Raw genomic sequence first — 25,280 nt, 5'->3', positions numbered from 1 at the left:
ACCAAGTACTTCCTCATTAGTTTTCTTCTCTGTCCATTTCACCTTCTCCATTCTTCTCCACACCCACATTTCAAAAGCCTCCAGTCTACGCCTATCCCCCTGCTTCAATTACCATTTTCCGCACCGTACATAGCTACGCTATGTACGGTGCGGAAAAATGGTCTGACGAGCTGTCTCTTAACGTTCTTACTCTGATGAGAATCTATATTAGCTGATATAAATAGCATTATTCATATTCATTCACTATCACATTGCTTAAAAATGTACGTACTTACTTACTTTCACTGCACATTCCTTACAATTGTAATTACCAAAGCAAACTGTAGTGAGCGTTTATTATTACTTTTTAATTCAATATTTTTTCTAATTTCAGGAATAATACTTTAATAAACGGAATGTATTTGATCGTTTTGTGTATTCAAATGTTTTTTCGTTTGATAACGGGTATTTTTCGTTTGAATCTATGATCAATTAACCTTACTTGTCATTTCACGCTTTTTGTTTGATTTTTAGGCCATGAATTCTCGAAAGCCCTGACAGGACGACATCAGAAGAATTGCAGTTTGCTGAAATTCGACGTAAGTTTTCGTTGTTTTTTTTGCTTTTTTTACCCGAAGCGTCGTAATTTTCCGACTCTTAAATATAATCTTTAATAATTTATAAATGATGACCATTGATGCATGAAATGTATAGTTCGCGTGTTCATCACTATCACTCTTTGATCTGTTGACGGACGGTTCCCTGGAAACCTTGGGGGAGCCGCACGGTATCCCGGGCAGTCGTGGGGCCCTAGAATCTTTTTAATAACCCGTTAACATCAGCAATAAGGAATGCTTTCTTTTTTTCTGATACGGTGCCTGGTTTGCGTCCACATTTGACTGATCGTCAGCGAATTACTTGTATTCGGATACAACGTTTGGCCCCTTAATACAAGAGTTGGCTGAAAAGTAATGCACACATTCTTGTAGACCACAAACAAAAACAAATAGCACGATCGGGCAAAAGAGTACATTAAAGTACAATTCTTAAGTTTTAAAATCATATATGTACGAAAAGTGAAGAGTCAGGCGTGATGTTGTGGAATCGAGACATAATGAAAACTTCGTTGCAATTTTCCACAGTTAAAACTTTATTGCAGACCATGGTTTCGATACACTGTATCATCATCAGGTGAGGAAAATTACAAGGAGATGGGATATATATAGTATACCAAGCTACAAGAAGGGGTGGCAGGGGAGGAGGGAGCGGGGGGAAGGGGGGGTTTGTCATGAAGAGAAAGGCAGGAAAAACCAATGGAACCCCCGAAGTGCGGGCAGCTCACTCTTCGGGGGGAGGAGGGGGGGGAAAGGTGTCATCATAAAGGGCACTGAGGAAAGTTAATGGACAAAAGTGGGGAGGGGCACGAGAGGAACTGAATGTCATTAAGTAGCTCTATCTTCTGGTTTCTCCGTTGGATAATCTCTAAACTCTCGAGAGCGTCCAATTTCTTGCTCTTATGGAATTTGTGCAACGGCTTAAATTCAAAATCCGGGGAATGGTTCTTCTCCAAGAGGTGGGTGGCAAAGATGGATGTGGTGTTGCCTAACGTATAACATTTCCGTATTAAGGCTAACACATTTCTCCCAGCGTGTAACAAGTTTTTTTCATTCCGTCACTGAAAACTCTTCCGACTTTTCTCGAATCCATGACTTGACAGCTGCCTTCACCTCATCGTCCGAGGTGTAATGATTACCCTTTAGGTAGCTCTTGAGTTGAGGAAAAAAATCGCGAAACGCAAGATCGGGGGACTAAGAAGGGTGGGTTTCGCAGAGCCTTTCCAGTTGCGCGCGAGGTGTGTGGACGAGCGTTGTCATGCTGCAAGATTATTGGCGCCAGGCTGCCTTTAACACGACAAAATTCTTCCTTGGATATTCCAATTCGGTTTGCGATACGCTTTTGAGTGATTCGCCGGTCATTTTGAATAAAATATTCGACGAGTTTGCGATGTTAATCGTCTGTGGCAGTGAACGGACGTCCGCTGCGTGTTTCATCAACAATTATGGCTTTTCCAGGCTCGCAACCACTAAATTCTACTACCCATCGATTTACAGTAGGCCTATCAACAGCATCGTCACCATAAACAGCCTTCAAACGACGAAGAATCTCAGTAGGAGTCACTTTTTAAGTCATACTGTTTAACTCGCGTTGACATAGCACTAGAACACGTCTCCATACTTCCACTTCTCGAAATACACTGGATCAATGCAATAACCTCAAACCTGCGCATTCGTGTTGAGTGGGAATGTTACTTCCACGTGCCATCACGAGTGCTTCTGGAGGTCATTTCGTTTTTGGTTTACAAGCATGTGTGCTTTAGTTTTCAGCCTACCCTCGTATTTTGCAGTTCACTGTCACCGTGGACTACCGAACGAAATCTTATAAGCCCCCTTTTTTGCTGTTGTCGCAGAATTGTTACCAATCGATTCTAGGTCACCAACGATGAAAGGAAAAGTAAATTGGTTTCAATTGTAATGTGTTTACAATTATTGGTCGGACGAAATAGGGTAGGAGGTGGTGGTGTAGTGGGGCATTCTACGATTGCTAGCAGCCGCTCCATTTAGAAATTCAAGAGCAGGTAATTGACGAGGATTCCATGAGCTTCTATATGTGGGGAACACGTTTCAGTGGTTGGTTGTTGATATTTTTTTGAGTCGCGAGGATCGTGCTTCCGAAACGCCAAACGCCAGGGGATTAATGTAGGTCAGTGGCCAACCCGCCCGCCTAATGCGCCGGGCCCGATTGGGTCAGCGCGAATTCCGGGAATGTGGTGGGGCTCGTTGTGGAAGCATAGTGTGAATCCGGACCAATATTGCAAGTGGTGGAAAAATTAGTGCGGGTTTGAATTGGTCCCAGACTCTATGGAAAACCGCTTTGCTGGCAATTTTATGATGTCGTGAAAGAGACTGCAATCCACGGAAATATTTGTTGGATGGAAGAAGAAATGAATAGAATCAACCACACTGACGCGTGCGAGTTCCCAGTGCGCCGCAAATAAATGGAAAAGCAGTGTAACCGCATCCTTCACGATACCTTCCCAAACGATTTTCGAACCTCTCATCATTCAGTGGGAGTTTCAGCGCGCGATATCTTTCCTCGGTATTTGTACTTTATTGAAATGAAATATTTGACTTTGTACTTCCACACACTTCATTTAAAAACACGATCAAGGTTTCGACGTTGAACGTCATCAACAGGTGGTTTGCAAATGCAAATACTCTAATGTTACGCCGGAGACGACAGATTTTATTAAGTGCGCCAGTAACGCAGTTAAGGCAAGCCACTACAGAAGACTGACTCTCCATCAAATACCGGAATGCGCCATTGAACATCTTCAACAGTCGCTGCGTATCCCTTGGAGTTTTCCCGAAATTCATCAACCTTCAGTGTAAGAAAACCCAATTCTCGGCTGGAAAGCTCGTCATAGGAGTAGCCAAGAAAGCCTGGCTAAAAAGGGAATTACGCGAATGGTATGTTAAACGAGAGGCTATATTCCATTATTTTGTACTGTTGTACATGGAATTGTCTCATCAACCTCATTGGATCGAGCCGATACGGTAGTTTGATTTCAGCGTAATCGTCGGCATCTAATGTTTACCCTTCTAAATTATGCGTAGTGAATAAATCGAAGTTCTAGTTTTTATAGCAATACTTCCGTCATTCCAGGATCTGGATGACGTTGACGTGTCTTTTATGCCTATGCCAACCATCAGTAAGTCTTTCCTCTCGTGTTCACACGCACACGACATCTACGTCTACCTAATACTCCGAAAGCCGCCGCCAGGGCGTGTGGCGGGGGTGTTAGGGCACCACTTGTAATGAAGACTAAGAAAAAAACACCTGCCAAAAATTTATACAATCCACAAACAAAGCATGATTAGCATTCATGCAAAAAAACCCGTACAGCCCTTACACATGCACCAACAAATATACCTGATGTCTTTGCAATGTTTAATTTTGTTCCGACTGGAAAATTCAATGTTTTTAATATTTCTAAAGTGACTTCGGTTTCTTAATATTATGATTCCTAATAGTTCGGAGAAAAAAATGAGGATTTGTATCTAACTGCACTGGCTTATTTAATGGTATTGCAATGTGGTTATGCGGAAAGAAAGGGTTTTGACAACAAAACACACGTGGTTAGTGAAAGTGCATGCAATTGAGTAGAACTAATTATTCCCAATGGCGCTGAGGGTGGCAAGTGGAATTTTTGCTATCTATTACCCTACATTTGTGATCTCTTTCCACATCTATTTACTTCTTACGCGCAACGCCGCGATCATTTCTATCATACTGATCCCAGCGTCACCATAGTTACCCACTCCCTTAAATGGTGTCATAAGTATACACTCTCCTCACAGCTAGCGCGTCTCGCGTATAAAATGCATTAATGCCGACCATCGGCGTGGTAAACACCTCGTAAATAGCCAAAAAAATGAATGATTTTAATAGTGATGGGGCCAAGTGAACACAACTTCGTATTCCACAAATTTATTCAATGTGCATGTTTCCTTCAAACCCGAAGATATCATTCTGTGTGACTCAACCCGAGTCGTATGTATTGAAAGAATTGGTGGAACACAAAGTTGTTGATTCCACTCCAATATGGAGCGATTCCACCGAGTGTAGTCGGACCTATTTTAAGTTTATTTTAATGGTGTTTAGCATGCAGGAATGTGTGGGGACAGACCCGGAATCATTATCGCTATGGAGTTTATTCCCGTAGAGGTCACGGCACAGGACGGTGACTTCTCCGGATCCACCGAAAACGTGACCTCTGACCGAAACCTGTTGTTTAAGAAAATTTTAAAGGAAAAATCCTTCCCACACCACACAACTTGACCCCGAAAGAACCACGCGGGAGAGAGGGGGGGACTGGGGTGGGGACGGGAAATGGCGGCGTCAAAAGAGTCGATCGGTCACGTCGCTGTCGTTTTCTTTCCTTGGATTTATCTCTTCACGGGCGTTCTTCGTTGCCGCCTGGACCTCCGGCTCGCACTCCGCGCGCCATTTCCTTCACTCGCCCAAGAAGGGGTCAAAATCGGCGGCGGAGGACGGAGGTGGGGGCGGCACTGGGACAAGGACGCCGCCCCGGGGGAATATGTGAGGAACCTCCCCCACCCCCCAAACCCACCTTCGCCGCGCCCCTCCCCCCTCTCACCGTTTCCCACCACGTGAGTGCGTCTGCCCCCGCAGCCTCCTCCCCATACCCGCTCTTCCAAATGCCATCGAAGGACTCCAAAGGCCCCTCTACCCGGCGACCATTTAACGAGAACCCGCTCCCCTTTTCCCGGCGGGGCCACGCATTTCGACCCGCCGTCAGTGGAACGTTCGATCTGGCGCCACCGTCGCCGCGCGTGTGTGTCGACTGCGATATCGACGACCTTGGGGATTGGCTTCGATTTGGGTGGGCACTAATCGCGATACATAAACATCATCATCATCGCCTCCGATGTGGAGAGGTTTGTGTTCTCGCTCGATTCGCATTTCGCAGGATCTTGGCCAAACATAATGTGGCTTTTTTTCGTGCCGAAGTCTTGATGCGAGGTGTGTTCCTTTTTTGGATTCGGTCGGAGATCGTTCGTATGTCGTCTGATTTTGGTGTGCAAATATACAAGTTCGAGTGTCTTAGGGCAGGGTTGCGAAACTCCGGTTCGCGGAAGTGTGTCGCTATCAATATCTGGGCCAAAGCTTTCATTTCCGACACCCCATCGCCCAATCGAGGCTCCCTAATTGTCGAGGTTCAAAGACGGATGAGGTTTTTGGTACTGCCAAGGTCGAAAAGCCAAGGATGTTCGTGGACATAATGCAGCGATATCACTCACGTTGAAATCGTTGTGTATTGGGAATGCTTAGTCTTAAAAATTTGTATAGAGGTCTTTATTTGGGCGAAATTGAGTCCAAATGGTCCCCTCTTCTATTTAATCCATCATTATATATATTATGTAAAGGCCATACAATTTATAATGACATTCACACACAATACATATACTATATACACGAGCATACACTTAAATATGAGTGTGTGTGTGTATGTATGTATGTATGTATGTGTATATATATATATATATATATATATATATATATATAAACACACACACATATATATATGTATAGAGAGAGAAAGAGTATATACACGAATGCAACAAGTACATTAATCGTGATATTTATCACGCGCAAAGTAAAAAATATCATATTTTATGATATGGTGGCCGTATCCTTGCCTGGAGAATCTTTAACTCTGATAGTGTTTTTATTCCTTTGTTTCATCAAATCTTGCCCGTCCTGCCTATTCTAGTGCTACTTCTTTTTCAGTTCCCCTTGGTTTCAGTGATTTCAGTCTTTCGCTTTCGGGAAATGCGGAAGGGGATTAAGGCTGAATTTTCCGGACCGCCTCAGTGTACCTGCGGGTTGCCAGAGTGACCACGAAGGAAAAGCGATGCTTTTCTCGCGCCTCGAAGAACCCGTTGCGAGTGGTGGTTAGGTCGTATCGACTGAACAGATGGAGCTAATCGCTTTTCGAAAGGCTTTGATATCCGTGTCCATGTTAACCGTATCCATTTGATCAGCGGTTTTCGTCATAAGCTCATGTTGGGATCAATGCGGTCCCCCCCTTCGTTATACACGTTTGACCTGGGCGTACGGACTCGAATGGCCAAACGCCGCTTCGTGTGTTTGGCTTTCTCTTGACGTTATCTGAGTTGAGCAGGCATTTCCATGGGATTAATGTGTAATTGCAAAATCGCCCTCTTATGTCTGTAATTGTGAGAACGAAAAACTCCGACCGGTGGGCAAATTAAAGGTCTCCACGGTTATAGCAATAACTGCGTTTTTTCGTTAATATTTTCCTCAGGAATATTTTATGCTGGATTTTGATTTTTTAATTGAACTACGCTACGCATTTATTAAGTAATGTAATTATTGATATATTTTATCGTATCTAAGTGGCTTCCAATGGTCTTCGCCATGTTTTTTTCTTCGTCAATTCATCAGTGAAGAATATTTAAGAATTCAAGTGGACCGACACCATTGGCGTTAATTAATATTTTTTGACGAAAATCTTCATACGCCTAGCTAATCGACCGCTCCTAATAGCCGCTATTGGCGTTTAAACTAATATTAACGCGCACGTGTTATACACGAACCATTTCCCGCGTTAGTCAATATTAATATGGAATCAGAGCAAATCAACGCATTGCCTGGGAGTCTTGGTGGGTGCGTATCATGAAACCGTATTCGTCTGCACCACCTCATATTCACCTTAAAAATTAATGATAAAGTTGTGGTGTGTCAATAGAGTTTATTATGTCGAGGAATGCTTATTATTAATCGTTCTCCATTATTAAACCCGAGTTCGAGTCCCGGGCAAGCCTCTCTGGGCACCCTCAGCTCCACCCAAGCTATGGGATTTTTCGGATACCGGATCTTCCTGGGAAACCATTACCGGCACAGGGTATTTAGGAACTGGACCCCTTATTACCCTAATAATTTGGGAAATTCACACGCCTTATAGGGCTTAGTGCTGGGTGAACTCTACCTACCAAACCGACCTTCGGGTTGATTACTGTGTTTATGGTTTTTTTTAGATAAATGCTGGACTTCACCAAGAAGCTCAGAAGTCGAACCATTTTATTTTCTTCCGGAGCATATATTGCTCTGCGGGTAATTAGATAAGTATGCTTCATTAGCAACGGTGCTATCGAGGATTCACCAAGTTTGCTTTACGAAAACTCGAAGTGAAACGTTTGTCTTTTGCAGATGGTCATCAATTAAGGTTTGCATTAATGTCCTGCTTGATAATTGATGATCGTGTACACGCCTTTCCAAGTCTTTGTCGGCCGCTTCACGTCAATTCTCCCTTTTGACACCGATGGCACGCCCTCTGCTGCTGACCGCCGGCGGCGATTCCCTTTCGGCTCGTCCCAAGCATGGAGTCACGTGACCTTGATTTATGTCTCTCGGCGCCGCGAGAAAGTTTCCCGCCGATAACATATTTTTCTTGGCCTATTTCATCTTCTAACTTTTCGCGAGCTATAATTTCTCCGCTCGGAAAAATTTCAGCCTGGCCGTTCAATATGTGATTATACATCTGTGAAACTCGATCACTCCCGAGAGTTCTTTAATTGAAACTAAATGGGAGTAAGGTTCCAAAGGATGTGTGTGTGTGTGTATTACGGAGGGAGCTGTTATGGTTTGCCGACGGTGGAAGTAGCGCGAACATTGAGGGCACCATTAGGGCCGAGGCACGTCTCCCCTCTTCCATAGAAAGTGCCTGCCGTGTTAAATATGTGCTTCCGAAACGTCCAAATGATGAGTTTTGTTGGGAGCTTTAAGGGAGAAGGGGAAGGATTGTTTCGTTTGGAAGCTCCACGCCCGAGATCCGAAGGTATTCTCGCCCGTCTCTGCACGAGAAACGGACATTCCTCGTTTTGTGTGTGGCGTAATCAACCGCCCCAAGAACATTGGCGTAATTCGGGATTTCATCTGGGGGAAATTGGTTGAATTACGTTCCCCAGTGTTTTTTTCAATGATCAAGTTTGTACTTATCCAAAATCGACGCTCGTCTAGTTAAGTCTTCTGAATCAAAATCATTTCAACCCTTAAACGGTAACGCTATTTTTTCTCAACCCATTCTGGTGACGTGGGTTTGACAATTTTCAAAAACTCGTATCTCACACCCATTATGACTATGAGAGTCCCATTAGGGCTCATTTTTTTCGTTTTTTTTAAAATGTAGAATCACGTGAAACATTGATTGACGTGAATTATGGGAAAGGTCCCGAGTCGCAAACGTAAGCCGTTCTCGTTTGGCGCGAGATTTCAACCCGCTCTGGGGTTTTTTCACCCCGTTACCGTTCTAGGGTTAAATTCGTAGGAAAATCATTTGTTCTTTTGATTCATTGGTATGGAAAGAGTCTCTTTTGAGCTCTTTTCGTTACTGTCTCGCCATACTGTTCCGCTTAAAAGTCTAGGTTTGAGCAATGGTCCCCGTTCCCCTGCCTTCGCTTAATGGAGTTGTGTTGGTGTGATTCCAAGAGTGCCATTCTTTTCATAAGCGGTCGTGGTTAACCCATTTGGAACTGTAGTGATTGCGCGGATGTCTATTTAAGGCGAGTGAAGGATACAAGCGCGTTCCCATAAGTTTTAAGGTGCTGCTGATGAAAGTTCCCTCGGTATTTTATATTTCCGAGCCCCGCGACGCATTATCGCCGAAGCGTTTCAACTGCGCGTGTTTTCCTCTTTGCGTTCTCGCGAGCCAATTCTCTCAAACACGCCCAAAACTGCTCGCCTTCGGTCATTCCGTAGTGGGATGAATTGATCCGCGAAGGGCGGTTGGTCTGGGTACATAGTCTGCGGATCGCATATGAATGAGGTACGGATCTGTGTGCCCTGCATCCTTGACCATGCCTCGGTCCAGGATTCGATTCCCTTCGCGGGGGTGAATTATTCTGCAGCATGCTGACCTTCAAGGTCATATGGTGACGAGAATCCTTCGTGTTGCGTCTTCGGTTAAAATTGGCACATGTTCCTATCAGGGCCACCTTTCATTCGGGAATAGGTTTGGATTTATTCGGACTTGTCAAAAAAATTTCGGAAAAAAAGAGTCCAGTTTTTCGGAAAATACGGAAATCGGGGATAGGACTGGGAATTCTCCGAGTGGAAAGATCTTTCTTTCCATTTGGGCATCGGTCATCTCGCCTGGAAGAAAACCTTAACTGCGACCAACTTTTAGTTATATACTAGTGACACGCGCAGAGATGTGGGGGGGGGGGTGATTAAAATTGATACGTTCTGACCTTCAAGACAATCGAGAGGTAAAAAAGAAATGAAATGAAAAGAAGGGAAAATTCTGGGAAAAAGTCAAGAATGGAAATCTAGAAAATGATTGCCCACCCTGCATGACGTCATCATCATCACGCCTCGATTCATACATTCACTAACCCGATTAATTACCGTAGCATTCTCGTTGGCGCCCTGAGCATTGCGCCCGATTGCTCTCTCATTGTACCATCTACATGGTTTTATGACTCGGGAACGTGTTCATTTAGTTAAGAGGATGAAGTGGAGACCTTTTTAGATTTGGGTGTGGAGAAGGATGGATAACAGAAGTAGGGAACAGAAAACAGACGAAGGTCTGGGCATGGAAAGACGAGATAAATTCGAAGACGGTAGGACGAGTGAGTGGATGCGGGAGACGCTGAGATGGGATGACGGTGAAAATGGGGAGAATTCTGGGAAAGCGAGGCGGAGGAAAAGGATGGGCAATTCGGATGGAATGAAGAGTGGCTGATTGTATGCAGAGCTAAAGAGCGAGTTAAATGTGATTAGTAGTCATTAAATGAAGAACCCAATGCATATTTCCACTGTTCTTTATTTTGGTATTACTAGTTTCAATGCTTAGGCGTCATCATCAGTCACCAGATGACGCCTAAGTATTGAAACTAGTATTACCAAAATAAAGAACAGTGGAAAAATACATTATTTCCCTCATTTAATGAACATGAACGTCCACAAATTTGAGCCATAAACAATCTAATATGTAATTTGTAGTATCTGAACTGGCCTCTCATATATCCCAGACTTCCTGGGCAGGGGTATTTGACTAAGATATACATAGCCGACCTGCAGAGCGACGAATTGGGACGCCGTTTCTCTTTCGAAAGATAAACCACCGCCGCCACCATGCATTCGCTGCATTAATAAAAGTACGCTGTAAACAATTTTATTTTTCATGTCGTACATATACTCCATCGAAGCCAAGCGTTATAATTTACATTTACGACGTCATTTTCTCTGAACAGCTGTTCTGAACATCTCTTCTGTTGATGTCCCCAAGTGTCAGGTGGTCCACACTCTCTCTCTCTGTGCTGTAATTACCATTCCAAATGGATCGTATTGTTCATTCCTTGGTTTGTGTCTCATGCTGTGAGGAAACCCCAAATTCTCTCGACAAAAGACAGACTAAATTAATACGTATGTACGAGGGTCATCCGGAAAGTAGTACCCGTTCGTGCCGCATGAAGTGCTGACGACGCGAGTAGCCGCTGGACGAGGTCAGATAGCTTCAGTGGCTTGTCTGCCTTCTCTGAGCCAAGTTGCGTGACGCTAGCATTGCCTGTGTTGTTTCTGTGATTGTTTACAATGTTTAAAAAAATTGAGAACGCCGCCAGTTTTGAAGTGAGGGCAGTGATTAAATTCCTCAATGCAAGAAACGTTCGCCCATGTGATATTCATCGCCAATTAAAGGAGGTGTATGGAGACAATGTAATGGACGAGTCGTCTGTTCGGCGGTGGTGTCGCAACTTCAACATGGGGAGGGGGAACACACACGACGATGAGCGTTCGGAGAGACCGTCTGTCATTACAGACCAACTGGTGAGCTCAGTTGACGAATTCGTGAGGAACGATCGGCGCGTCACAATTGATGACATCTGTGAGCATTTTCCCAATGTTTCTCGAACAATTGTTCATGAAATTGTTAAACACCATCTGCATTATGCAAAAATTTGTGCAAGATGGGTCCCTCGCGTATCTCAATGAGCTGGCGGCGAAGGACTATGCAGCAGGAATACAGAAACTTGTCACACGTTATGACAAATGCCTTAATTTGCTTGGAGATTATGTTGAGAAGTAGTTTAAAGTATCCTCTTTCAAATAAAATTTTTTATGTTTGTTAATATTTACTTTTGTGTCTTTATTTCACGAACGGGTACTACTTTCCGGATGACCCTCGTATATATTTTCCTCCTCAATGTGAGATTTAGTTCGAGTGATTTTCTCTTGTGTTTGCCTGGAAGCCGTGTGAGAGAAATTCATAATCAGCCCTGGAAAACTTCGAAACATGAGGAAATTCATTGAATACATGGCAATCCCGAGTTATTTAGAGCAATTCTCACTGATTGATGCGCCGTTTTAGATAGATAGATAGAAGTCTTTATTTGGGCGAAATTGAGACCTAATGGTCCCTTCTTCCATTTAACTCATACGTCGTATACATATTATATTAGGCATTAAACTTATAGTTACATTCATATGTAAACATTCATACATTTAGACAGACATTAATTCATTTAGCACAGTTTTGCATACGAAAAGAAAAATTAGAAATATATATATATATATATATATATATATATATATATATATATATATATATATATATATACGTATATATGCATGTACATACATATACACAAATACACACACACATAACCATATACGCATACACACACTTGCATACACACATATACATACCTGCATATATATACTCATATATACAGAAACATATATAAGGAAAAGGGATAGGAACACGTATAAAGGACGAACACAGTAGAGGTGGGGAAGGCGGAATCGAACGGATCACAAGAGTAAAAATATTTCCTCAACCGGGACTCGAACACCGGATCTTTCCACTTGCCGGGCGGATGCTCTTAACCACTTGAGCTATCGAGGATACGTAATTTACCCTGAGATCCGTGGGTCTTATATGTCGCCAAGCGCCCCGATTCTTTAGCCAAGAGATGGCGTCAGGGGGCTGTTTCACCCACCAAAGGAGAAATAGACAATACACAAGAGGAAAGGACAGTGGTTAGAATTCATACAACATCATACAGGAAAAGAACAGTGCGTTTCGTGGCACGCATAGCCAGAAGAAAGAGATGAGCCACATTGGCCAAATACACATTCAAACACGAAATCCCGCCAAACGGCGAATAAATACTCATATATACAGAAACATATATAAGGAAAAGGGATAGGAACACGTATAAAGGACGAACACAGTAGAGGTGGGGAAGGCGGAATCGAATATATATATATATATATATATATATATATATATATATATATATATATATATACATGAATACATGCATAATTACGCACATATACACCCATACATACATATACATGTGTAAATTAAGGATACACGTACACATACTCCAAGTTAATGACAGTGAAGAAAGAGAACAATGTGATAAGGAAAGCCTAAGCAAAGAATGAGGTTTGTGGGAAAAGCTAGGGAGAGCGTATTGGGGGATTGGTACAAGCAAGTGTGCCTTTCGCTCTTCATTTACTTTTGAAATGCGCCGACTGGGCTAAGAAAGGTGAGATATTGATATTTTCGCGCAGCCTTTTGAGCGAATTACAATCATTTCGCCGGGGTGAAATCTTCCCCCCCCCTTGTCTCCCTCGCCCTACCGATTGCTTGCTTACTTGCTTGCTTGCTCGCTTCGGAGGAGTAGAGCGAACCCCCCCCCCCCTCTCTCTCTCTTCTCAAAGAATTTATGCGACGCTGGTGAAAGTGGTCGCCCATTTTCTAAGATCCGAAATTCACTTTTGCGTTGAAATCGCGTGCGAGGCTAGCGATTCCGAAGTCGCGATGTTGAAATCCTGCTCTTAATGAGGAGGAGGAGGCGAAATCTTGATACGGAAGAAGGCTAGTGAAACTAAGTAGATGCCCTCGTTTAATTTGTTTCTAATCTAAATGCTTCATTTAGTCGTGGCGAAGGGAGTTGTAAGTAATTGGATCCAAGATAGTCGTTAGTTATACATGCGGTTGAGGCCACGTCTTGATGTTTAATTCCAGCAATTCATACTGAAGACGGCACAGAACTCATGTCTGACGTGGGATTCGAACCCACCGCCCTTGGTCAACCGGGCAGCCCGTTACTCACCGTACTGAATGTCTCGAAAACCATTAATCTTAAGCATCGAGGTATACGGGGGGTTTCCTTTCGCCTACCATCCGATGAAGTCGCCTGGACAATGTTAGTCATGGCTCCCTTGACCAGTTTTGTAGGCGAGATTTTAATTTTTTCCACCGTTGCATTCCGCATGTATCGGTATTTTTAAGCGTTTCGGTGTCCTTTTTATTTTGGGGTACGTACTGAGAGTATGATCTCTTTGTTATGATCCCTTTGACCGGAGAGTTTTCGAGCATTCCAATCCCCCATCACTATCCAATGTTTCCCTGCAGCAACACACGCGATTATGTCCTCTAATTGATCGTATATCCTATCGACCTCTTCCTCCGTATGGTTGCTCGGCGGCATGTATACCTGAATAATAACCAAGTTCGTCGGTTCTGCTTTTATCCCTACTAGTAATATTCTATCCGTTACCTGCTCTATGTTGACTACGCTTCTTCCTACCTCTTCATTTAATACTATGGCAACCCCTCGTTGGCTCTCGTCCCCACCACTGTATATTATTCTATACTTATCACTCCAGTAATCCCCGCTATCTTTCCATCTAACCTCGCATAGACCTAAAATATCTATATTTCCCCTTTCCATCTCTCGCTTAACATTCTCCAATTTTCCTGTCCTCATCATTGTCCTAACATTCCACGTTCCTATTCTAACTAATGTGGTCTTCTTCTCCTGAGTCTTCTGTCCTGCTGCTGCTGGTTTTCCCTTGCAAGGGTTTCGTGGGATGACGACCGCGGAAGCCTTGCCTCCCCCGCTGCCGGGCCCGACACACGGCCGATTGGGCCGAGCCCCGTTGTTGCCAGGACTCATATTCTCTGAAGTATCCATCATTTAAATCTTGGGAATGATAATTAAGGTGGTTTTCCGTTGCCTTCCTCAATAGTGTTTTTAACGTGACACCATCTCTTGCTGGCCGCCCCACTGGGGTAAGACGCCATTTCAGCCGCCTCACTGAGGAACAGACGCTGCGTGGACTACCTTTCGTCTGGCTCCTAACCTTCGACCTATCTGGCATGGGTGACCCTACCCGGAGCAATTATTATTACTCCCGTCAGTACAGCTCTAGGGGTCATCGGAACGCACAAGGCCTTCCACCACGTCAAGGTTGTAGTCCGGGGAGGGGATATGTATGTGTATATACATATATATGTGTGTGTATACATATATATATATATATATCATATATATATACATATATATACACATATATATATATACACATATATATATATATATATATATATATATATATATATATATATATTTGATTTCGTCGACGTAATACGGATGTGTTGAATAATAAATTGGACATCAACAAACAATATAGAAACACATAAAAAGATATATATATATTTCCCCTATATATATATATATATATCAATATATATGTATATATAGGTGATATATATATATATATGATTTCGTCGACGTAATACGGATGTGTTGAATAATAAATTGGACATCAACAAACAATATAGAAACACATAAAAAGATCACTCACACGTTATTTCTTGATCATTTCTGCGGAATTACTTATGGAATTCTGCTCCGTCTTCATCGGAAGATATAGAAGTAACTACTTCTCATTACTTCTTTATCTTCCGATGAAGACGGAGCAGAATTCCGTCGAAATGATCAAGAAATAACGTGTGAGTGATCTTTATATGTGTTTCTATATTGTTTGTTGCTATATATATATAGTTATATTATGTTAGGTTGATAAATGTATATGTGTATATATATATATATATATATATATATATATATATACACACACACTCATATATATTTACATATATTTATCTCGTCGAGCATTCGGATATGTCAGCCGGATTGTGAGTCGCGGATGAGAAGAGAAAAACGTAGTTGGGAGCAGGGACCTTATGACCGCTCGCCCGACGTCTGGCCAAACAACGACGTCTCTCCCGAGTTTCTTCCATATTATCAATCGTCGAAATCCGCATTCGCGACTCGAGAGGTGCGTGCGTGTGTGCATGTTGGAAGGAGCGCTCATGCCGCGGGGCGCGCTCTCGTCTCGATTGCTGCTCTTGTTTATGCGCTGCTCTTCCTCCCCAAACATCCCGTTTCCCTTCCCGCCAGACGACGACCACTTCGCCCTCTGTTCGTCGTCTGCTGTCGCCTCCCTCCCTCCCACTCCCTCCCATCATCTCCTATTTTTAGCGAGCGATGGGGAGGAAGGAAAGAGACCTCCTCAACCCCCGCTTGCTTTGGGGTCCAGGGATATCTCCTTGCCGGTTGGGCGTCCCGTCGCTGGACCGCACCCTCTCCTTCCATTGCCGTTGCATGTTTTTATTCTTTTCGGTTTATGAAACTTTCCGACAAATGAAGTTTCGGCTGCGTTCCATTCAGCTTCTCCAGGTCTTCGAACCACGAATACGACCGGGTTATTTACGTCCCCGATTCGATTAACGGGGTTGAATTTGCGGGAAGACAAGTGGAGTCCTTGCGCTGCTTACCCTCTTGGGTAAAAATACTATGCTTAGCGCGCATGAATGAGTTTTTTTTTTTAAAGCTTCGCGGGCGAGAGTTGGTTATCTTGGAGTTCCTTCCTTGGAGTGAGTTCAGTCGTGATTTTCGCTGGGTGCGTTCCTCGATATGCGTGCGGCGAGCAGAGAACACTCATTTTGCGTGCACTTTGCTGTCCATGGATTATCATTCGAAAGAAGAACGTACGAAAAGTAATATTGTCGTTATTATTGTAGGTAATCTACCGGTTGAGGTAGGTTCTGGAGGGACGCAACAACCAAATGATCCTCCTTTCTCCCATAGAAGAATGTGATGCCTACTACCCTGTCACATAAATACGCGAACTGAGGCCATTAAAAACTTTATTTTGCAAAATTTAGTCTAAATCGATTTTGTCCCCTTCAAAGTAATCTCAATTCGTTGCTATGCACTTATTCCATCTTATTTTTCAGTGTTAAAAGCACACCCTTGGAAGTCCTCATGGCAATTAGGCTTTTTAGTTTTCTCGTCTTTTCTTGCTTTACAACTTTTCTTTAATGTATTGTGCCCAAATCTTCCCAGTGATGTCCCCACATGATACTTTTCTGTTGTGGGAATAGGAAAAAGTCGCAAGGGGCGAGATCTGACGAATAAGGAGGATGATCAAGAATGGTGATTGAATTTTTGGCCGGAAACTGGTGAACAATCAATGCTGAATGTGCAGGTGCATTGTCATGGCGAAGGGTCCATCCATCATTTTCGGTTAAAATATTGTTGAATTTCCTTAATTCAGTTCATCAACTATCTTTCGGACAGTTTTTCGACGATCGGTAAGGACAAGGGACCGCACACGATCAATGTTGCCGTCAACATAGGTGGTTGAAGATCGTTCCGGCCTTGCATCATCCGTGGCGTCTTGTCGGCCATCTTTAAAACGCTAAATCCACTTGAATACGGATGTTTTCTTCAGAGCATTATCACCGTAAACAGCTGTCAAAATTTCAGTAATTTCTTGAAAACTTTTACACCGCACTTCATTAAAAAACTTGACGCTGCTTCATTGCACCGTGATATCGTCCATTTCCATTGTCGACAAACAGTAAAAAAAAGGACAGCAGAAACTAACATAACTCGCACCATACGCACAGCTCGACGATCCGCCAAGCACAGACGACTCATTGGGTATTGTATCAGGCAACTAGCGCCGCTAGTGGGCAGGGCTATAGTCCGCGTTTATGGCCGCCAGATGGTACCAGTTCGGGCATTTATTGCACAGACCACGCACTTTTCATTCGATATGTACATGCTTCTAATTACTCATTATTTTCATGTTTCCTGTCCGTCAATGTTTACTTCACTTCTCCTCTTTGGTTTCATTTTTTGTGTAATTTTATGGGAACTGGCGTTTGAGTTGTCTCATTAATGTATTTATTTCAAAAGGACATCCGATTTGTCTTAAGTATCGGGTCTGATTGAAAAAAAAACGAACAAATCGCGCATGCGCGTACAATAATGGAACATTTATAGGTTGGCTAACGTGGCGGAGATTTAGCCATCGTGGGGAAATGTGGAGTGAGGTAAAATATTTTGAACCGACATTGAAATGAAATTATTGACTTTGTAAATCCACACAGTTTCACAAATTTTATGGAAATACTAAGTCAATAATTTCATTTCATTTCAATATGATATATAAATTCCAAAAAGTTACGCCGGAGACAGCAAATTTTGTTGTGAGTCCAGGTTCATTATTTGAAATTTCAAGTGGAAACGGACGACAACCATGAAAGAAATCGATGAAGTTGGTCAAGACGATGGTCAGCCCTTGACCCCCCACCTCATCACTCTCTTTCATGATCCACTCATTCTCGGACGTTCACCCTTCCCTCCCTGGTGACATATGCACGTATTTGCATTAGCTGTCATCGCGAATGAGTCATTTTACAAAAAGTGATTTTATCTTTAATTTGATGAATTCCGATACTGAAACTATCGAATATTGCATTGGACCTTAAATGAAATCTTATTAAACTTGATGGTCATCTCTTAATTCACCTAATTTTTTTTGCAATGGAAAATCAATTCATACGTGTATGTTTGGAATATGGTCCATTACTCTGACGGATAGCTTTCCCGATTACCCGACCTAATCCGCGCATTTGACTATCATAATTTTCCTTGTGGCTGTGGATTACGATGGAAGCTTCTGCCGCGGATTAAATTTTAATATATAGGTGGTGAGTAGGGGGAAAAAGTTATTTTCACGTAATATTTAATTTTGCACGCCTACCGAAAAAACAGAAGCTTAATGCAGATATCACCATTCGAGGAGTGAAACTAGAGCAAGTGGAATCCTTCATCTACCTGGACAGTAGCAAAACATGGAATGGAAGAAGCTCGACCGATATCAAGCCAAGAATAGCCCAAGCAAAGGAGGCGTTCATTGAGAAGAGGCAACTACTACTATGGGCAAAGAACCTAAGGTTGGAAACAAGGAAGCAGTTCGTCAAAACGTTCGTGTGGAGCGTGGCACTCTACGGATCGGAGACATGGAATATTGGAAAAGTGGACCAACAAAGAACAGAAGCATTTGAAACATGGTGCTGGAGGAGAATGCTGAAGATTAAATGGACAGACAAAGTAAAGAACGAGGAAGTATATAGAAGAGCAGAAGAGGAAAGGATTATATGGAGAACTCTTCGGCAAAGAAGAACTAGATGGATTGGACATACCTTGAAGCACGATGGATTGATTAGGAATATAATAGAAGGAAAGATCCCGCGAGGAAGGCCAAGAGACAAGTACATGGGGCAAATTAAGGACGACGTAAAATAGGGGACCTGTCAGGAGAGGGTGAGGGAACTAACACTAAATAGGGAAGAATGGAGGGCTGCATTTAACCAATCTTAGGTTTGAAATACTAATGATGATGATCGAGGAGAGTGGTAGCAGAGTGGAGGTTGTCCATCGACGCATAGTTAACTGTTTGGAATTTCAATCAGTCTGCGAAGGGTTAAAGCATGAAAATGAAATGCTAATCAAGTTTAACGTGTGCAATCATTCTCGTATTGAAAACTTGGCGCGCACATTTATTTTAAAGTGATCCCGCTAATTCCTCATGAGCTGATTGCCGTTTTACGGAGACGTGTGAACAGGAAACAGCTGGGGGACAGGGGGTTTCATTTTGTAGCGAGTCGCGAGTCATTTGAGACATGAAATTGATATTTCACTTCATAAACCGGTGCGTGATGTAAGGAAAATCTTTGGCGGATTAACCCGGTGGTCGTGTCTCATTTCAGTGAAGTGAATAGACGCCGCGTAATCGCGTTTGAAAAAAGCGAATTCATTTCGACTGAGTTCTTAAGAGCTAAATCCTCACAGGAGTTCAATTCATTTCATGACGGTGGTGATTGTGAACTGTGCGATGTTTTTTTGGTTATTCCACAACGAGGCGGGGGAGGGGGGACGCTATTCGTTCCCTAGCTACTGTCAAATGGAATCTGCGAATCATCACGGTACGGTGCATCATCGGTGTGGTTTTGCTCCTGGGGTGCATCGGGTGTGGACACACGCGGTCGTGTGTGGGTACCGCTCGGAGAGAAGGTGGCCACGGCGGGGGCAGCCGTTCCTGCCGCGTGTCACCGCCGCCACTCGGGGGTGCCCATCGCTCTCTCTCTCAAGAGAGAGTGTTTTGCTCAAGAGAGCGTGGAGACCCTCCGAGAGGAATTGAGGTGGCGGCCCTAAAAATCTTAATTTAACCAGCCGGGTGGGGAGGAATGTCCCTGTCCGCTCACCTCCCGGGTCAACGAAAGGTCGTCGATCTACGTTGCCCGCTCCCTTCTTCCACCGCCGCCGCTTCCTCCCCCCCCCTCCCAGAGATGTTCCCCCGCGGCATGTGCCGTTACCTGCAGCCGTTTTATTTCGGGCGCCCTGATGCGAGCGGGAGAGGGAGGAGTGGGAATGGCTCCCACCATCGCCCGCATTGTCCTCTCGCCTGGTGCCTATCTCGCACCCGCTGGTAATGTGCACTTCACATCACGCTTGCGCGTGTTTCATAAATCTGTGATCCTTTTTGCTCTCTTTCTCTCGAGCCGTCGGGTTTTTTTTTTGTATTTCCCCTCCCCCCTGGTTCCATTGAGTTCGAATTTTTGGTTCTTTCGTTGTGCTGGCTCGTATCGTAAGAAAGTTGAATGAAGCATTGTCTCCTATTTGGTGCGTGGCGTTTCATTTTGCGCTTGCAGTTGGTGTGACATGTTGCTGGCAAGCGTGACGGAATTTTGGGATCTTTTAGCCGCATCTCCGTGTCCGACTTCGTCTGATTCGTTGCCATTTTCATCGATTATTGAACCCCTCCCGGTACCTCCTTCATTCACGGTGGTCAATCCAACAAAATTAGTTCGGACACATTAGGTTTGAGTTCATCCTGAAATTCACGCGCCAACTGGGGGCGACAATTTCCCTTCCCTGTGCCGCCACCACATTCCATTTCCCACTAAGCTTTAATTTCCCGAAGTTCTTGCACCGTCCATGGCGGGTAGGACAGAGTATCAAGCATCGCTTTTATTTTAGGCATTTCCCCTAGGCCGGGGCTCGAACCCGGGACCATCCCTACAAAGCCGAACGCGGTAACCACCAGGCTCGAATGGGCTCCCCTCTTCCAAATATTCCTTTTGCCAATCAACTTAAAAATACGAGAAAATGTCGCATGATCTCTTCACTGGTTCCGTTGACTCCGATTGTTATCTCGCCCTGTTTTAATAGGCTGATGATTTTTCGCGTGCGAGCTTTCTGGGAATTGTATCCACGCTGAAATACGAAAACGGTTCGCTCCTCATCCGTGCATGTCAAAAAATAAAATGTGATAAGCTTTTCGTAATTGAGCTATGCAGTTCGGAGAAAGCTGCTTTGCGCTTAGGTTTCCCTTTGCGAGTCCGAATCAATGGGTGCGAAGCTTTGTGGTGGTGACCTAGTGTGCTCGCGCCAAAAGCGGCGGAATTCGGTGCAATTAGACGGGCATGAGCAAGTGCCGTAAATCCGCAGGAGGTCTTTTAGGGCTTAAACCGTTTGATACCCATTAGTGTTGATTCATACAAATGCTAATCGCTTTTGCTGTTTTAAACGATGAAGCATTTATGTACTTTTCTGTCCAATAAATACGCGAACTGAGGCCGTAAAAACTTTATTTTGCAAAATTTAGTCTACATCGATTTTGTCCCCCTGTTCAAAGTTCTCTCCATTCGTTGCTATGCACTTATTCCATCTTCTTATCATTCACTTCAAAGTTACTGTTCATACACTGTTCAAAGCACCCTTGGAAATCCTCGGCAGTTGGGCTTTTTAGTTATCTCGCCGTTTCTTGCTTTATGGTGCCCAAATCTTCCCTGTGACGTCTCCTCATCACATTCTTGCATTTTGGGAATCGGAAAAAGTCGCAGGGGGCGAGATCTGGCGAATAAGGAGGATGATCAAGGATCAAGGTGACTGAATATTTGGCCAGAAACTGGCGAGCAATCAATCCTGAATGTGCAGATGCGTTTTCATGGTACAGGATCCATTCATCGTGTTCGGGTAAAAATTTAGTGTGCACTGTTGATTTTCCGATATTCAGTTCATCATTCGAACAGTTTTTCGACGATGGTTGAGGACAAGGGAGCGCACACGATCAATGTTGTCGTCAACAAGGGCGGTGAAGGTCGTCCCGGCCTTGCATCATCCGTGGCGTCTTGTCGGCCATCTTTAAAACGCTAAATCCACTTGAATACGGATGTTTCCTTCAGAGCATTATCACCATTAAACAACTGTCAACATTTCAGCAATCACTTGATAACTTTTCCGTACCTCACGAAAAACGTTGGCGTTGCTTCGTTGCTCCGTGATATCTTCCATTTCCATTTTCGGCAAACAGTAAAAAAATGATAGCAGAAACCAACATAATTGGCAACATACGCACAGCTCGACGATCCGCCCAGCACAGATAGCTCATTGGGTATCAGGCAACTAGCGCCGCTAGTGGGCTGAGCTATAGTCCTCGTCATGGCCGCCAGATTACACCTGTTCGCGCATTTATTGTATATACCCCTATATCGGGTCGGCATTTGCTAAGCGACGGCGAGAATTTGGCCGTTGCGGAATATCATTAATGCGGTCCGCGCACGTGACTGTTTTTCGGTTCTAATTGGTTAAGTTTCGCCGTGTGATGATTGTCCTTTTCGAAACTTATTTGATGTTCCCGTGATTGAATGACAGATGACGGAGAGTGAGTTTTTCTCCCGTCACGGCCTCGTGGACATGATGTTACGGGAGAAACCTCTCTCTCTCTCACTCCGGGACCCACTCTGGACTTTCCAAAATGATCTTACATCGAGAGCAAGGTCGTTATTCGTGAGCGTACTCGAATGGAGGAGTAGAATTTCTGAGATTTCGAGCCTTTCTTTGGATTAACGGTTTGAAGAGGGAGATTGTTTCTTTTTTGAAAGGAGTGCTCGAAGGGGAGAAATGTCGCTGGATCCTGGTTCGCTTCGTTGAATGTGCTGGCGTTCTCTTGCTGTTCGATTCCATAATATGTGCAGCACGCCTTCACGTATCTCCATAAGAACACTCTTGTCATTGGGATACACTCGCAATGGGCCATTCTTAATCCCAAGGCTGCCTGAGTAGGGTCTGTGGATCTTGGAAGTAGTGTAACAGCTGGAGAAACTTGAAATTGCGACTTCGAATTCTCTGTGGAGCGTACGTGAGAGTAGAGCTCGCCCGATAATTAGCCAAACGGCGGGATGAAATTCGCACATTAACAGTGTATGGGGAGTCGTCTTCTTATTCCCTGTGCCGCCTCGGGGATTTCCCAGGAAGATCCGATAGCCGAAAAATGACTCCGCTTGGGTGAAGCAGAGGGCACCCAGAGGCGTCATCTGGAATCAGGCCCGGGCCCCTCCCGTTAGCCCAGCCCAGCTCTATCCTATTTAATACATTGCCCCCCAAAAATAGGGAAAAGGGCTTGTTTTTTAGCTGTCGAGGCTTTGATATGCTAACCGGGAACATGATATGGGAATTTGGTTGTTCATTATGAGAAAAACGTTCCTTTTAAATTGCGATGTCAATTCGAGCCGTCGTTAAAACCAAAGCTTCGGTGCTGAGCCAACCTCGGTGATGCCAGAGGCACGCGAAACGGCGTGTGATGACGAAGAATTGGTCGAATTCCTCACTAACACTCGAGAGGAATAGGACGGTGGCATCAGTTAGTCGGATATTTCGGCAATGTAATTCCGTGTAATGAGCGGCCGACGTGGAGATGCAATTGTGGGGAAATCATGTTGATCTCGTCAACGCAATCGTGGGGGGGGGGAGTGTTAAAAAAATTAATTTAAAGGTGCCCGAAATGAGTTGGTGCTCGAGGGTGTATTGAATTGTAAGTTTTCTTTTGAGAAGCACCTCTCTCGCATCAAGATAGAACACACGACGCGCTTCCCTGACCACGCTCCGACTCTGCCAGCACCCCACACACACTCTTTCTCTTCGTCTCCCCCCCCCCCCCGCGGGAGGTCCCCTTCCCCGCCCCCCGAGCGAATTCCGTGCTTCGGTCGTGCGCTCGAGCACCCTCACCCGGCCACTCTCGATTTTGGACGCCGTAGTCCGCTCCTGGAGTTGTGATCTCAAAGCGATTCCATGCACTTCGTCCGTGCGAATGTCATCCAACAAAGAAACTTGACCTGGAAATCAGTCAAATCGTTGGACCAACGCGCGTTAAAATTGATTCAACCAAATTTTATCCTAAAAAAAGTTGCGACTTTTACGATTTGCAAAAAGTTTGTGATTTGCGTGTTTTATTTTTTCATTTAAAAAATATATTTTTGGTTAAAGTAGATAGCTAAGTCCGCATATCACGACAAAATGAGTAGGGCGAAGTAATGTTTTTTTTTCATTCCAAAAAGAGAATTCTTTTTCAGACGTATCGTATGAAATATTCACGATAAACTTTCGGTAAATCTCTACGAAAGCCCGCCAGTAAATGTGGCTTCGGATGACAACGCGATATAACGTGCATTTGTGCTAAATTTGCGAAAAATAATCGAATGATATCAGTCCTTAGTGCATCTGCTTTCGGAAAGGAAGTAAAAGTATGCATTGTCCAATGTCATGTAGACGTTTTGAGATCGTCCCCATGTGTTTTATGTCATATAACTCGCAAGTATTTTTTGACATGTTTAGTTACATTTCGCAAACGGCAAAGTATTATTGTGCTTGTTGTCACGTGGGAAAAACTAGGCCTATACATCCCCGTCTTGGGATATTGAAAAAGAGCTTGGAATAATGGAATGAATGTTTGATCCGATGAAGTTTTAGAACGGTCGTGGGCGGAATTCAATTTTCTCCGAATAGCCGTGGATTCTGTTGAGTGCGCTTTGAAGTCTTGGGGCTCGCGAGCGATCTTTCGCGTTTCACCAGAGGAGGAACGAAAGTTGAAGGACGTGGTGCGAAGCGGGCAACACTTTTACTTCTCTCCTATGCCTCCCTCAGCGCCGTTAACTGGAGCATTTAGTTTCGCTTTGCCCTTGGCTCCTCCGACCTGTCCGTCAGTCCGGCCGGCTAGTCCTCCCTCCCCCCCCCCCCCCGCCTCCCTTCCCATCGACCCCCTTGCGTGAATTGGCACGTGCGTTGCAAGTGTGCCTTCGAGAAAAGACGTCCGCGGTCTAAAATGGCCTCTCTTTTTTTGACGCCCCAAACCCGCTACCCTTCTCCAACTTCGTCAGTGTTCATAGATGTTACGTACCTTCAAAAAATGATGCCCAAAAATAGTTCGACGTGTGTCCCGAAAAACCGCAAAGTTTGATTATTATTGACTTCGACAACCTCATGGTTTTACACCTTGCAAAACTCCGTAAAATATATAAAAAGAGACGTTTCAGGCGTCATATGGTGGAATATCATAATTAATTAAAAATTGGCAATTTTCCACGAAATACCTTTAATTTTTAATCGGTAAAATATGTTGGTTGTCTTGTATTGTATGGGGATTGGGATGGTGTGGTGACGCTAACGTACATGCTTCCCACCGAGAGGGCCCGGGTT

At 44.0% G+C, this 25,280-nt stretch overlaps 1 protein-coding gene across 5 annotated transcripts in view; it reads left to right on the top strand.

Moving 5' to 3' along the window:
- The window catches only part of LOC139688373 (rho GTPase-activating protein conundrum-like), a 221,268-nt gene that overhangs the window by 64,237 nt on the left and 131,751 nt on the right, over nt 1–25,280 (top strand). For 3 of the 5 annotated variants that reach the window (XM_071585909.1, XM_071585910.1, XM_071585911.1), the window contains exon 2: nt 514–578. The exons of the other annotated variants lie outside the window; for them this stretch is intronic. The gene's annotated coding sequence lies outside the window, so the exon portion shown is untranslated. The remainder of the gene's footprint in view (nt 1–513; nt 579–25,280) is intronic. 5 annotated transcript variants of the gene reach the window in all.

The sequence above is a fragment of the Hetaerina americana genome, unplaced genomic scaffold (assembly GCF_022747635.1).
Source record: "Hetaerina americana unplaced genomic scaffold, ioHetAmer1.1.p SCAF_2, whole genome shotgun sequence".
Taxonomy (NCBI): Eukaryota; Metazoa; Arthropoda; class Insecta; order Odonata; family Calopterygidae; genus Hetaerina; species Hetaerina americana.
The sequence above is the reverse complement of the archived record's forward strand: the minus strand, read 5'-3'. Positions and strand labels throughout refer to the sequence as shown.